General features: G+C 45.2%; 1 protein-coding gene and 1 long non-coding RNA gene across 2 annotated transcripts in view; one reads left to right on the forward strand and one right to left on the reverse strand.

The window, feature by feature from the left end:
* LOC100617201 (zinc finger protein 114-like) overlaps positions 1–15295 on the reverse strand; it is an 89430-nt gene that overhangs the window by 11451 nt on the left and 62684 nt on the right. The window lies entirely within an intron of this gene.
* Positions 840–8207, forward strand: LOC130457870 (uncharacterized). The gene is made up of 2 exons (XR_008917117.1): positions 840–2637; positions 6123–8207. It is a non-coding gene; the product is annotated as an uncharacterized LOC130457870 (long non-coding RNA).

Here is a 15295-nt window from a genome sequence, read left to right on the forward strand (position 1 = left end):
GAAATTCGCGCTGCCAGTCAGGCTCCGCTCCGGCCCAGCCAGCCCCGCCCAGCTGCTGAGTCCATGGCCTGGGGGGAGGGGAGGGGCTCCCGGCGGCCCAGGCGGGAGGGATCTGCCCCGGAGGGACTCTTCTAAGGGAGGATTCGAACTCAGTCCGGCGCTCTGCCTCCCGCCCTCCCCCAGGTTCCCCTCCCTCCGGCCCCTCCCCTCGCGGCCTCCTCCTTTCCGCGGTCCCCGCCACCACTCTTCCTTACCGAGGCTCGAGTCGCGGGGCGGAGGGAGCTCTACGGCCCGCTACGGGGCCGCGGCGGGAAAAGCTTTGGAAGTGGGGGCGGGGGTAACCCGGTACGATCTTCACTTCCGGGTTCCCAGAGGCCTCTGCGCCGCCGCTTCAAGGGCTAGATTGCCCGGTGCGGCTGGCCGCCCCCCTCCGCTCTCCAGAGCCTGCCTTAGGGTCCTCCAGTGTGAGCCCCGCCCCCGCGGGTCTTTGGGCCGCTTAAGCCTGTGCTTGCCTGCTCACTTGAGGGTGCTCCGGTCTCTCGGCTCTCGGGAAGACTCTCGGGAAGGGCTCCGGGGCCTCCGGCGTCCCCCGTTCCCAGCTCTTCTGGCTCCTAAAACAGCTCGGCGGGGGGGAAGGCGAATATTCTCTTCTCCTCCCCTCCCCCCCCCCCCCCCCCCGCTTTCGGAACAGAAATGTGGGCGTGGCGGCTCCTGACAGCCAGCCGAGTGGGGACGAGACAGACCTGGGGGGGGGGGGGGTCGGCAGGAGGATAGCAGAGAGCCACAGGCAGAAAAAGGAGAAAAGGAGAAAGCCCCGTATTTTGGGCCGCCCTCTGGCCACGCCCCCTGTGGGCCGCCCTCTGGCCACGCCCCTCTCGCTCCGCCCACGCTCCTACTAGCTCCAGGCCCAGAGAGAGTAGTTGTCAGCGAGGAAGGACCGAGAGCGAAACTGGGAAGGAAGGAACGGGCTAGTCCTGAAGGGCTTCGAGCACCGAACGGCATTTTGTCTTTGACCGCGGAGGCAATAGGGAGCCAAGGAGGGGGGGAGGAGGCCAGCCTTGCTGTCATACAGAGTCCCTTTGGGGGCTGAAGAGGGCGGGGCGAACCTGGCGAGGGGCGGACCTTCCAGCAGCTCCTGTCACAGTCCGGGGGTCACGTGGGGGCCCTGCTGCAAAGGGGGCGTGGAAGGCCTTGGCCGCAGCTTGGGGAGGGAGTCCCGGCATCCTCTCCTCTACGCAGGATGGAGAGCGGAGTGCGAGGGGGTCTCAGCCCCGGAATGGGAGGCCCCACTGGCCCTCCGTCCCGAAGGCAGGAGAGGAGCGCTTTGGGCGTGGAAGGGCGGAAGGGCCTCGTGGGCTGCTGGGATCCGGCTTGCCTAGCTATGGAGGCCCGGATTCCCAGAGCCCTGGGTGGCCCCGTTAGGGCCGGGAAGTCTCACTGCCCCTCTGGGACGCCTTCATCCAGGGGGACGGCAGGAAGGTACCATGTGAACAGTGCAAGCGGCCATGAGCAATTGTGAACAGAGGTAAACTGAGGCACAAAGCGGCCTGACCGGTCTGAACTAAGGCACTGACCCGGCAGTTCCGGTAACGATGCAGAAGGGCCAACCGAGTACAAGAACAGATTCTGCAGTTTCCGCCGAACTAGGGCTAAGTGGTGAGAAAGGAGATCTCAGAGCTCGACGGTCCCATTTCCTTCACGGCTGCCTCCATCAGATGATCTGCGGAGCCGCTTCCACGCACTCTAAGGAGAGCCCCTCCTCTCCCTCCCCCTGAGCTCGCCTGAGACAGCACAGAAAAGTCCTGGGGAGCCCTCTGGGGGTCCCTCCCCCACGTCACCCCTCCTTTGGGTCCCCAACGGGCGAACACAATTCCTCTTCATGGTCTAGAACTGCCCCCCTCCTGTTGTTCACAAAGCACCTCCCGCTGCTCCCCAGCATCAATTGGCATCAATTGGCTTTGAGAACCATGACTGGTGGAGTGGAGGGTGAGCCCAGGGGTCCACAGCATCCCCTCACAGCAGTGACTCAGTTTCCCTTGGCCCAGGAGCTCTTGGGAGAGGAGCCAACATCACGGAGAAGGTGCCTGGCTGGGGGAACCCGGGGCCAAGCTCTGCCCCGACCTCCTCGGACAGGGAGTCACGTCTCGGAGGTATCTTCACAGGGGCTTCCGCGGGCCATGCTGGGGGCCTGGAAGTGCCCCATTGCTGAACTGAGCAGAGTGAGCTGCAGTTCCTTCACTGACCACTGACTGGCAGCAGCGTCTAGTCATGTGACTCCAGGTGGATTTTGTCTTAGTAGTAGTCTCTCGGTAACCGAGGATGACGATTGTCTTTGTGCGCTTTCATCTGTGATGTAGATGAGTGTGCACAAAGACACTTGTGTGTGAAGGAGATTTAAGTGGAAAAGTCGATGCACAGAGACAGTCCCCCTCTCTCGGCATTGGAAGCCTGGGTCCAGTGGCACAAAGAGTCGTTACACCTGGAGACTTCCTCAGCTGCATTGGGTGGCCGCGTTGTCTTTTGTGCTCCAACACACCCTGAGCACTCCACAGTGCCTTGCTGCGTTGCCATCTCAGCCGTTGAACCTTCTTGTTGATTTCTTCCGCCTCTTCCATGGAAGCAGTCTTCACATGCTGGGTGAGCAAAGCCCTATTTCACCAGGGGTCCACGATGACCCAATGGTTACCCTCACAAGGTTTAGCCGGCCTGTCGAAGTCGTTGCCCAGGGTGTGGCCGCTGCCTCATGCTAGCAGCTACTAGGAACCACAAGTGAGAGCTGGGTGTCAGGTGAGGGTCAGAGACTGGAGAGCTGCCCTAGGAGGGCATGACAAGCCCCCCCATACCAGAGATATTACCCCTCCCTGAGCACCCCATACACCCCAGGATTTTGTCTTACTTCCTGCTAATATAACCCACTAAGTCAGGCCAAATTGGAGTCATCCAGCCCAGACTCCTGCAGCAGGCATAAGCTAGAAGCACACAGAAGGTGGAATCTGCTGAGGGCCATCTCTGGGCAGCAGCCCTCTAAGTCTGCAGCCCTGTCCAGCACTGTCTGTCTGTGTCTGTCTGTCTATGTCTGTCTGTCTATCTGTCTATCTGCTCTCGTGCCTGAACACTCTTAGACTCTAACCAGTGGGCTCTGGAGTGACCAGTCAGGCCCGTTGAGCTTGGCACTCTGGATTTGGGTTTCACCTGATGGGAGGGCTTCACGCCTCCTTTCTCTGGGCTAGGAGGAGGCTGCCCTGACCCCTCTGTAGGAGAGAGTAATGCTGCCAAAGCCTGGAGAAACAGATGCAATGAATGGAAGCTCAGAGATCCCGGGGAGGATGTGAGCTGGAGAAGGCAGTCAAGCAGAGGGACACAAATTGCTGCTGGGAACTTTTTTCCTGAGACCTTTGGGAGGAAGAGCTCAGGAGATTTCTGGGCTTTCGGTTACTGTTTTTTCTCTCTGAAGACCTTTAAGAACTGTTAACAACATCCCTCTTATAAGACCATCTAATTCTGTTTACTCATTTAGGATTGATTATAGATCAGGGAACATCCTCACCCTCTCTCCTATCCAGCCTTCTTCCCCCTCCTTCCTTAAAGTAAACCCTGTGTCTAACGATTTAGAGTGAGTTATCTGTAAAGTTTCAGTCAACTCACTCAGTCTGAATCCCAGCTTGACTCCAACCGAAGAGAATAACAGTCTGGTGGGAGGGGGGAAGGGACACCGTATTGCTCCCCATATGGCCATAAACTACCTAACAAAAGTACACCTAATACACCTGGACCCTTTCACCTCATTTCCCCTAGTTGCATAAGTAACAGGTCTATCTGATTGCCAATTTTAGCTCTGTTATTTTGGCCAAAATTCCTGGTGTGAAGATTGGATTTGGCTAATCTCCTGATTGTAACAATGAAGATACTTAGCTCTTCCTTTCTAGTGAAGCTAGAACTGTAAGCTACAATCTATTTTTAGATTTTAACTACAAAAAGGTGTTAAGTAACTACAAAAGGTGAACTTTACAAAAGAGGATTTAAGTAACCCAAAAAGATAAAATCTAACCAGAGAAGGTGAGAACTAAAGAGTGGGCAGTCCTGGAGAAAAGCGTCTGCCGTGATTGGTAGATGTAAAATTTAGGGGAGGTGACACAAGAGGAAAAGATCTTTAAATAGAGGGGGGAAAGACTGAAGAGGGCAGTCAGTCACCCAGGCTTGGAGTGAAGGATCAGTCACTCAGAGCTGGAGGGAAGACGGGATCCAAGGAGCCACCTTGTCACAGACTCTTGGGGCTACAATGGGTGAAAAGCCATGCCAGAGTGGCACAGCTGGCCTGAGGATGTTGGGCAGAAAGGGGATGTCCCCTGTCTCTCTCCTCTAGCTGCACCACTCAAGCCTCAGGATATCCAAGTGACTGAGGACAGCAGTCATACTTCCTGCTTCTCTGGGATGAGGTCAGTCAGCTCAGGTGAAGGCTCCTGTCAGGCAGGCCGCTTCACCCTAACAAAGAAGCTTCTTCAGCATGAAATGGGCCAGTGCTCCACAGGACTCAACTCTGAGAGTTAAACGAGGCATCCTCTGTGCATCCTAAGGATGCTGTGAACCACATGGAAGGGAGTTTGGGGGTCTCGCATTGCCCGGGGCCCCAATTTACCTCTACAGGGGTGGTCTCGAGTGAACTGGGGAATCAAGACCACAACTAGAGCTGGGGTTGGGGGAGACTTTCCCAATCTGGTGACTCTGATCCCTCTGGCTTGGCTCTGCTGCCTGTGCATGTGCCCTAAGTAGCAGCCCCCTACTCAACACACTCGCCTTCACCAGGGGTGTCTGAAGAAAAGCAGCTGCTCCTGTTCCAACCGAGGTTCTAGAGCTCGCCCTGAGGGCCACAGAGACCTTCCTCTTTCAGAGCTGACCTCAATAGTAGCCAACGTGGCTGAAGGTATCAGGGAGCTCCCGGGTGGGGTCGTAAAAGCCCATTTAAGGTCTCATTCCTTGTGACTTTTATTTCTGATGGGCAAGATGAAGAGAGGGGGAAGGCTCTCCAAGAACAAGGAAGCTGCTAAGCTGGAGACTCAGCACGCTGGGATGCTTGCAGCAGGACCTGCCCCAGTCTTGGCCAAGCATGGGATAGTGTGGCCCCCACTCACATTCTTAGAGGAGGAGGGTGCAGGAAAGGTCCAGGCCCCCAGGATCCAAGTCACCTTCCCTCTCTGGTGATGGAAGAGAGTGTCGAGCAGCCCTAATGGCAAGGCTCCACATCCTCCGGCCACAGCAGCCACTTCACCTGGCTTGGACTGTGTTATGCTGCTGACAGCAGGAGGGTGGTGACTTGTCCTGGTGCTCCTTGTGGGACCCCCACTCTCCCCCCACCCCTGTGACCTCCTTGAATGAACCTCTCTTTCTCATCACAGTGAGGGTATAATGTGGAAGTGTCCCAGAGGGATGTTAGTTGTTATAACCCACCGAGGAACTCCTCAGGGCTAGTTAAGCACCAAACCCTTGCATTATGGAAACAAAGTTTATTTTAATACGTGGAATGAAGGAAACTGGTAGGTATGGCCCTGACACTCTTCAGACTACCTCTGCCCAACTACTAAGTCCCCTGCTTAAGGGGAGCCTTCTTTCTCTTCTCTGGGTCCTGCCTAAAACCCTTTCCCAAGCCATCTGACTTAACCTAATCTTCCCATCAGTAATTATTAAGGAAAGGGAAAACCCCTGGGTTCGGCTGCCGTACTAAGTAACCCAAAGTTATAGATGGAAAGCTTTGGATTACCTTAGCCAAAAGGAATTCTAGCAGCTGGACCACTGGCAGACGATCTTTAGACTTAGGGAAAAATTAGTTTTCTCCAAATAAATCCTCTACCTATATACCAAAGATTTCTCCACGAAATCTTGACAATCCAGGGAGAATCTCTTAGAGCAAAACCCCTCCTTCGGCTTGATAGAAATGTAGGCAGAGAGACAAGACCTACTTCCAGCTCAGATGAAATCCAAGAAGGAAGTGAAGTTCAGTTATTTTCCATTTTTGACTCCCACAATCCCTTTCTTACCCAGAATCCTTTCCCAGGGCTTATCTGAAAATGCCTTTCTTTAAACTAATCCTAGAAAACCAGACTTATCCCTAACTTATATTCCTACAGGAGACGGTGTGGGAGCATCCTGTGCATCCTGGCTCCACGCTTTCCATTCTGGCGTCTTCAATTGTCATCATCAACAGATCTCCTTTCTGTGATGAATACTGAGGGATGGGCTAAGTCAGTGTCCTGATCCCAACCCCAGATTGTACAGATGGGCCTCCCAGGGGGAGGGGTGTCTGTGTGTTGGGACATTCCTTAGAAGGTGCTCCTGAGCCCCCTAATGTGACTACTTTCTGAGTGAGTTTCAGTGGATCCCACCCTCTGGGGACCTAAAGGAGTCCAAAGGAAGCTGCTCCCCTCCACAGACCCAGACAAAATCTGTTCCAGGCCAATTTGCCTTCCCTGTAGCTGCCACCACCTCTACAGTCCCGAGAGGCAGCCCAAGTCTTCCAGCCCAACATCAGCTCTCGATGAAGCCATCAGCGCCCACTGCTGTTGGCCGCCCTGTAATTTTGGTGTTATCAATGAAAAGCCCCAAATCCAGGCTGGATCAGATTGGTGCATCCATTTGTGTTGAGAATTTTGGGCTCATCAACTGCTGTGTCATCCCGCCTCATTCTTTTCTCCCTAACCCAGCAGCCCAGGCCCTGCTGATCCCAGATTTCATCCCCTTCTTGATGCGTTCAGTGAATTGTTCTTCCCCGTCCATGAGTCGGTCTTTGCGCCTTCACCCGGGTGGACCCTCCCTTTGCCACCTCGAAGCTGGCTTTTTCGGAAGTCGTGATCTGGCTGTACCACTTGTAGCTGAAGGTTCCCTGCCTGCCATCACATGGTGTGAGGACTTAGATATGTTCTTGTGCTTCTGGTCTCTGCTTCTTAGATATGACCTCTGCTTCTTCCCCGGTCAGTCAGTCTATTGGGAAGACTTGGTGCTACGGGATCCTCACTGGCAAGCAGTGGACTCAGGGTCAGCACTTTGGGGCTGTCATCCCTCCCGGTGCCATTGGTACCCCCAGATCTTAGCCCAATACTTTTCTTTGATAAGAACTTCCAGAGGCTTCATCTGTCATTGAGGCATTTCTGAGGAGGAGCCTGCAGGGGCCATTCCACGGAGAGGAAGACCAAGGGCAGGAGAAGCAAGGCAACGCCTGGCCTGGCTTGCCAGAAGACAGAGACTGCAGGAGATTGTTTGGAGAATCCTGAGGGAGGTGAATGTTAAAGGTCACCTGGTTGTTCAGTCATTTTTTAGTCAAGTCAGGCTCTTCGTGATCCCATTGGGGATCTTCTTGGCAAAGACACTAGAGTGATTTGCAGTTTCTTTCTCCAGCTCATTTTACAGATGAGGAAATGGAGGCAAAGAGGGTTCCCCAGTTCGTATGTGTTTGAGGCCCAATTTTGACTCAGGGAGATGAATTTCCCTGACTCCAGGCCCAGCACTCGATCCACTGTTGGATCCAAGTTAATCCTAAGAGCAACCCCCAATTCATGCTTCTTTAGCTTCGTGCTCTGCTGTTTCAGTCTCAGCATCTCCAAAGACGGGACGAGCATTTGTAGGTTATTATGGAGGCTTCTTTGAGCTTTTCTGTCCTAGCCTACTGAGTCTTTGTGCCTCTCTGGTCTGGCACCAGGTACAGAAGTGGCCTGAGGATGGAGCTCTCGTTCTCATTGGTCCATCCTCTGTGAGCCTCCTCTTTACCTAACAAATTAAAACTCAAGAATCAGTGTTTCGACCAATCTGTCTGCTTCTCCAGTGACGTGATGGGCATCTCCTTTATTCTCCTAGCTGGCCTCCACTGAATGGCCTCCCAGGGTGTGTAATGCCTGCTTAAAGTGTGGGACCTGAACGCAGAACACATCCTTTCATTAAGAAAAATTTTGGTAATTCCCAGCCTAACCCCATTTCCCCCTTACAGGTTAAACTAACATATTGAAAAATAAATTCTTCTATTTCGGGAGATATAGAAATTCTCGAGGCCCTAACATTTAATTTAAAATTTTAGATTATATTTCCCTTATAAATAACTAGATTATACATGTGACATTTAATTGTAAGCTAATCGGAACCTCAGAAATGCAAGGGAAAAGATATTACTTAGAAATACGCATGCACAGACTAAGCAGCAAAATCAATAAAAACAAAGTATAATATATATGGTTATTTTCTTCTTAAAGGACAAAAAATTCCACTCATATCAATAATACTCCAATTCCAATCATTATCATAATTTGGAAACAGGTTGCTTGCATGTTCACATAACCTAGCAATTGCTAAAACATTTACCTCAAAAAAAGTAAGGTACTGTTATTATTAAAGGGAATTGTAGAGGATTGAAGAGGTATCAGGGAATAAGGAGGGTTTGATAACAGGGAATGGAGGAGTTGAAGGGAGAGAGGAAATATGGCTGCCGTGAGGTAAAAGGAGAGAGATACCCCCACTGAGAGGCTATCTTTGAAAATTGGGGTTTCTGAGAAATGGGCCACCTATGATAGCCTAAGGGGATGTCTTCTCTATGGATTGATGTTGAAGATACCCCAGAGCAGGTAAGCACGGATCCCCCTAAGGGACAAGCCTCCCCCAGAACAAGGTTGCCCAACAGGGATCTGATAAGGACTGTTTATGGTTGAAGGGCTGGTCTTAGGTTCTGCTCCCTCTATGTCCCCCTAAAATGATAGTCTTCTTATCTAACTGTGGGTTATTTAACTCAAGATGAATTTAATAACAAGTTTGGATTGGAGAGGAATAAGAGAAGAGGGAATTGGGATTTCCCTAGATTGGGTTTGAGTCTCTCTCAGCTTTTGAGCTGAGGCCAGGCCTCATAGGCTTATAGAGGCTTTCTTTTATTCCTGTCTATGCTATATCTATGCTAGTTTTCTTAAGTTCAAAGTCTTTAGCAGAAGACAGCAGGAGGAAGAAAAGATTATGACATTTAGAACTGGTTTGGCCTGTCTCTTCAGGCTGATGCCTCAAAAGACCGGCTTTACAGTTCAAACAACTCCCCTTAAATCCTTTTGTTCGATGACATAATCACAGGAATCCAGGTAGAGCACACAGTTGGAAAAGATCCATGAATAGAGGAACTTCTATCCAGAGACAGGGAGAGAATGCTCCTTCCAGTATGAGGGCCAGGAAAGAGAGAGCCTTCTTCGAGAGCAACTGTCATTCTCCAAGTTCCCCTCCCCCCACCAACTGTCATTCTTGTCAATATCTTTTCTCTGACATTCCAACTGCTGTTTCTTCCACCTGAGTGGCAGAAAGTCCAAAACTTGCTTTAGTTTTCCTTTCCACAATCATCCCTTTTTTTTTGTTGTGAACTTCCCAAGGTCCCTTATTTTTTTATATTTTTTATACTTACCAATCTACTAAATCTACTTTCTAACTATCCCTCCCAAAAGAATAAACTTTCCTCAATTACTCTATCACTATTCTATGCTAACTTTATCTACTCTAAGGAATTCTATGCAGGAAAGTTTGGGTAAGGATAGTTTTAGGGTCTTACAATAAATTCAGTACAATAAATGTTTGAACAAACCATTACAAAGAAATTTGATTCTAAATACTAATACAACTTACTCTTGCTAAGTTAAACTAATACAAACATTTTTCCTATTTTATATATCTATAATTATTTGGAAACTATTTTATCTCTATATATTTCCATTAAACACAATTTCAGCATCAGCTTTACAATAAAGAATTAAAAGTTTACTATCTGCAAATGCAGCTTGTTTATTCCCAAGTATAACCATCTATACTATCCTTAATTAACTTACGCCTAATGTATTCTACCTATTTTCTAAGTCCCTAGTCTAATCTATAACCTAATCTGTTTCTAGAAAAGATCATATTTTTACTTTTTCCCTAATAATTTTATTTTTTATTATATTTTAAATCATTTTTACTTAATAATAATATATAGGAATCATAGTATTTGGACATACTCAAATAAACTTTAAAATTCCTGTTAGTTGTAATAGATCTCATTATCAGATCAAAATTTATTCCAGCTGTCAACTAACATCTCCGGTCTTTCAAATTATATCTTTAAAGTTTATATAATGTAACTGAGAACTTGTACCTGTTTAAAATGTCTTGTTGTATTAGTCCTTTAATATAAATGTAAAATAATTGCAAGCACTTTTGTTCTCTTTCCTGTGCCTGAGAAAGGGGTTAAATTACTTTTGGAAAAGCTCCAGAGGTTTGTTTGTTTGTTTTTCTCAATTCTTGGCTGCCCTTGGAGTCTGAAAAACAATTGTTCCTTTCTTTCCAATCCTTTTTAACACTTAAGTTACATGTTTTTAAAATCTTGATGTTAAATCACTACCAGTGGATATTAATTAGAAACTTAACAACTTCACTTGGCTTTGATTAAAGTCCCTTAACAATGTTTCCTTAATATTCCAATTTTCCTTTCACATTTCTGCTCAAAGCAGAATAAAACCTTCAGTTTTTGCCTCTATTACTTTTACTATAAATAGGGGGGAGGTGACTACTTTTTACCTATATTTAATAACCAATAATGAATCTTATTTGATTTCTGGACAGGTCAACTTTCCTTTGCCAACTGCATTATACACAATTTGCATAAAAATTAATTTTCTTCACAGCACAAATTCGTACATATTTTGTGTACATCCATTATGACTTTATAACAAATTATATTTGAATAGATATAAGTTTCTTCTTATTTATAGCACATATTTTCCCAATCAAGTATAACATTGTTTAAAACTTCCAATCTTAGCCATACACCAAATTCTTAATACCTATGCAAATTCACATATACTGCTGGAAGCCATCAAAGACCATGCTGGTTGACATGGTCACATGTGGAAACTGGGGACTGCAAAGGATGGAAACACCCATTGAAACCTCCCTAAGTGACTTTCCTTATTAACATCCTCTTATTATTGGAATTGCTATGATTATTACTCTTACTTAGCCCCAGGAGAAATAGATGAGAGAAACATGCTTGTAGGGTTAATACAAATTTCCCACTCTGTCCCCCCAGAATAGTACCAGGACATCCCACCTACAAAATTAAACCTAAGAATTCTTATATACCCACTTAGATAGGACCCTTTCTTCTAGGCATTAAAACTTCTGGAAAATCTGTGTCATGTTGATTCTACCCTATGACCCTGCACTTAGTAACAGTGTTTATGTTTACTATCTACTTAGGCTTCACATCTGTTATTAGGTTCTATAGAAACACATATGTTGAGAATGAAATTGTGTGCCAAGTAGATGTGTGATCATGAGGGTATAAAATAAAGTTAAGCCTCAGCCAAGTGTAACAGTTAAAAGAGTGGTTGCCATAAACTGTGACTGTGAAAATATGGTTTCAAGACGTTGAATTTCCAAACTGTAAAGATAATTTTTTGTGTCTTGATTTTATATTAAAAATAAAGTGGTCACCATGGAAAAAATTCCCAAATATGAAATACCCAAGTCAGCTGGGTTTTATGGAGATTTTAATTAATACAAATAAAGGAATTAAGAAAAAGGAGAGAGAATAAGAGAAATATAGTATGAAGGGCCTAGGCCAACATGGCCTAGGCCTCAGCCTTAAGAGAAAGACTAGTCAGTCTTTAATCCATTCACCACAAGATTTGTCCCAAGCAGGATTCTAGTGTTCAGAGAGACCCAGCTACTCCAACTAGTTCAAGCTCCAACTCAGCTACCAAAGCTGCACCCAGTTCAGAGCCCCAGCATCCTCCTCTGACTCCTGACCTCCAATTCAGCTCCAAAGCTGAATTTTTTTGTTCAGAGGCCTTCTGACCTCCTTTTAAAGAGAATTTTCTCCTATGTCACCTCCCCTAAGTTTTCACATCTACCAATCACAGTAGACGTTTTCCAAAGGACTGGCCATTCTTAATTCACACCTAAGTAGACTAAAACTTTTGAGTAATTCACATCTGAGTAGACTAATCTTGTCCTTTGCAAGTTGCCTGATTAATTTGATCTTCATAGGTACTTAGCACTCCTTTGTATTAGATCTAAAAATAGACCTAGCTTAAGGGTACTTGCTTCACTTTACGTATGGATTGAGTACTTTTCATTGTTCAGTAAGGAGCTTACAACTTTATCTTCCCCTAAAGTATGCCTAAGTATGAGTGGAGTAATGTTAGAGTTCCCAATACATTCCTGACCAAAGTCCCTTCATTGTTTTAAAATGGGGAATGATTAATCAAATCTTCTGAAGTAGAGTCTGAGAATTTTTAAGATTCACAAGTCTGAGAAATTTTAAGATTCATACAAGGGAGAGCAGTTTATCCTGTGAAATCTGTGCTGTGGGTTGAAAATGAAAGCTGTCTCCCATTCATCATTATTTTGCCCAAGTCACCACACACAGTCAGGAAGAACCCTTGGCTTTGCAGTCCACAAGTCAGCTTGCAAATTATCAAATTTAAGCTTCTAAAATCCCAATGTTAGCATGCAACCACTTGTTGCTATTTTTGAAGGACATCTTATTTTCAAATCCAACATTTAAATCTTAGAAAAATACACTACACCTGTTATCTAACTGAATTTTGCATGTAAATATCTTGTGTTTTACTAAGCATCCAGCATGTGTTTTTTTTTCCTTTGAAAAGGGAACTTCCCTCTTGGTGTCAAGCTGTTTATTAATTTCATTCAAAAAGTTCTGAAACTTACTGAAATGATTATCTCTTATCAGTCCTAGTGATAATAAACAATTCTATGGCTATAGGCATTGTGCAGAATTTATCTAACATACCACCTTAACTGATACACAATTATCACCATAAAATTACACTGCATCACAGTACATTTTCAGACTAATTAGCAAATTTCCAAGGTTACATATGTAGAACTTTAGTATTAAATCTAAGAGCATAGCCAAATTATGGGATAAAATTTCCCTGTGTGTATTCCAAATCAATCTTTCTCCTCTTTACCTGGGTGGATCCTTTCCAAAATAAAGAGAGAGAAGATCTACGGGATAGTCTGTCAAGTTTAGAGGCCAAAATAAATGACCTCTTTTTGGTGGAAGACTCTGATCATAATTTGTGAATGCCCAATTAGAAAAGCACAAAGACAAGACTTGTAATGTGGACACACATAGAGACATATAAAACAAACATTCATCACAGACTAAGAGAAGCATGTTTTTTAAAATTTAAGGTGTTTACTCAAGATCTTGAGAAAGGAAAAAGGGAAGGGGAAGAAGGAATGAAAAAAATCCATCTCACTTTTTCCAAGGTATTTCTTTAAAAACTGTGAGAGATGAAAAAAAAGTTTTTGGCTCCAGGAGCCTTAGGTGTAAACATTTGAAAGGGCAGGTGGCAAGGGATTGAAAGATAGGCTCTTCTCTGCTGGAGCTGAGGATCTGGGGGTCGTGAATGTGGAGGAGGAGGGGAACCCCTCATTACTCCTCCCTTCCTCAGTGGAGGGGTTGTCAGTGGCTGCCTAACCCGAACGGGAGAGCCCCAATCAGTATTGTTATGAGATTTTAGATCAAGGCCAAGTTTTTCTCCTGTGTCTAAATCTACCATCCCTTTATCGGGGAACCTTGGACTGCAAATTTGAATAAAATCTAAGAATTTGTGGCTTACTGATCTTGACCCACTTTTTTGTAAAGTATGCTTAATTATTCCAGTGAATAGCTTTCTTTCTTTTGATTCACTGTGCCCCGTGGCATAGTTTTCAACTTATAAGTTCTGAATTACCCACCCCCTTTCCCTATCCTTCTGACAGGGGAGGTCATGATCCTACTTAAGGGTGGGTTCCTAGCTGATCCAGTTTGGAGAAAGCTTTTTATTTGGGGGTGGGGCTTACCTAGTTGTGGGTCCCTGTTCTAAGTGCTAGACAATGCCATGGGTGCGGGTCCAGCCCTGCTTGTGGCTCCAGGGTTACTTGTAATGGTGTAGGCAGAAATGAGAGAAGGAAAGCAGCAGTGTGTGTGTATCTGCCTGGGGCAAAGCTCTGCATGAAGTGACTGCTTCGCCATCCCCAGGTTTAGCTTTTATTTTTATACCCATTTTCTTGTCACATAGCTACATTATTCAATATACAATATATTCGAATAAAGATAATTGAATCAGTGATACATTAACTTTTAATAAATCATTTGATTAACATTCTGAGATCATCCTATACATTTATATCGTGTGTGTATATATATATATTCTGACAGGATACACAAAGGTTTTACACAACATAAATAACTTCATCACAGGTGGCTTAATTTTCTCATTAACCTGTGAGGAGCTTAATGTTCCCATCTAAACTCCCCCCTCCCAAAACAATAAATTTTTTCCTAATCTGCCTATTTGCTAATCTAAGTTCCTACCTTATGCTAAGACTGAGTTGTGGGAAGAAGGTTAGGATTATGTGCCAACAAACTTTTTACAATATAACAATTTCTTAATACAAAAGTCATTCCTATTGAAATCAATATAAAATTTAAATCTTAAGTAAAATTGAACTATACTATGCCTTATATAATGCTAATTTCAATGTAACAATTCATAACATTTATAGGTATTCATATATATGTATGTATATATAGATAAAGTTGTATCTAATGAAATCTGATTTATTCTGTCCCTATGTTACCTCTCTAGTTACAATATTCCCTTTTCCACCCTAAACTATTTTGTCCCTGTCTATTAATGGTTAGTATTTTAACTCTCCTTTCTATCTATATTACTGGATTAGATCATTATTTTATTTTATATACATATACATATAAACACACATGTCTGCTATTTGTACACATTTACATATGTCACATGTTATTTAAATACATATATATATTTTCTGGTAGTAGAGATTTATTTATAGATATACAATTTATGGGTTGTCCTTATTTATGGCACAGCCCCTAATGTCAGTGTAAAATTTGTTCGTGTTCTAGATATGTCGTGGTGGATGCATATTTATTCCAATGTGCATGTGAATGTACTTCCCTATAGGTGAAGTTAATGTGATCGGCGATTAATCTTACGTGACCCATTTTCCTGAAGTTCATTCCTCATAATATCTTTGATTCAAAGTTCTTTCCAGTTGTCTGTATATCTTACATCTTTTGGTATTGCTTGAAGTTTGTCACAGGTCCGGGGTGCCTTCTCCTTTACAAGATACATACTTGCCTGTCGTCTCATCTTGAAAGATGATCTCAGGTATCTGGAACTACAGGATCATGTGTGTGTGTAAGATTCACATGTGCATGCATGGAAGAGTGAGTATTTTGATGCATGTGAGTGAAACTTTA

This window comes from Monodelphis domestica, chromosome 3, assembly GCF_027887165.1.
Source record: "Monodelphis domestica isolate mMonDom1 chromosome 3, mMonDom1.pri, whole genome shotgun sequence".
NCBI lineage: Eukaryota > Metazoa > Chordata > Mammalia > Didelphimorphia > Didelphidae > Monodelphis > Monodelphis domestica.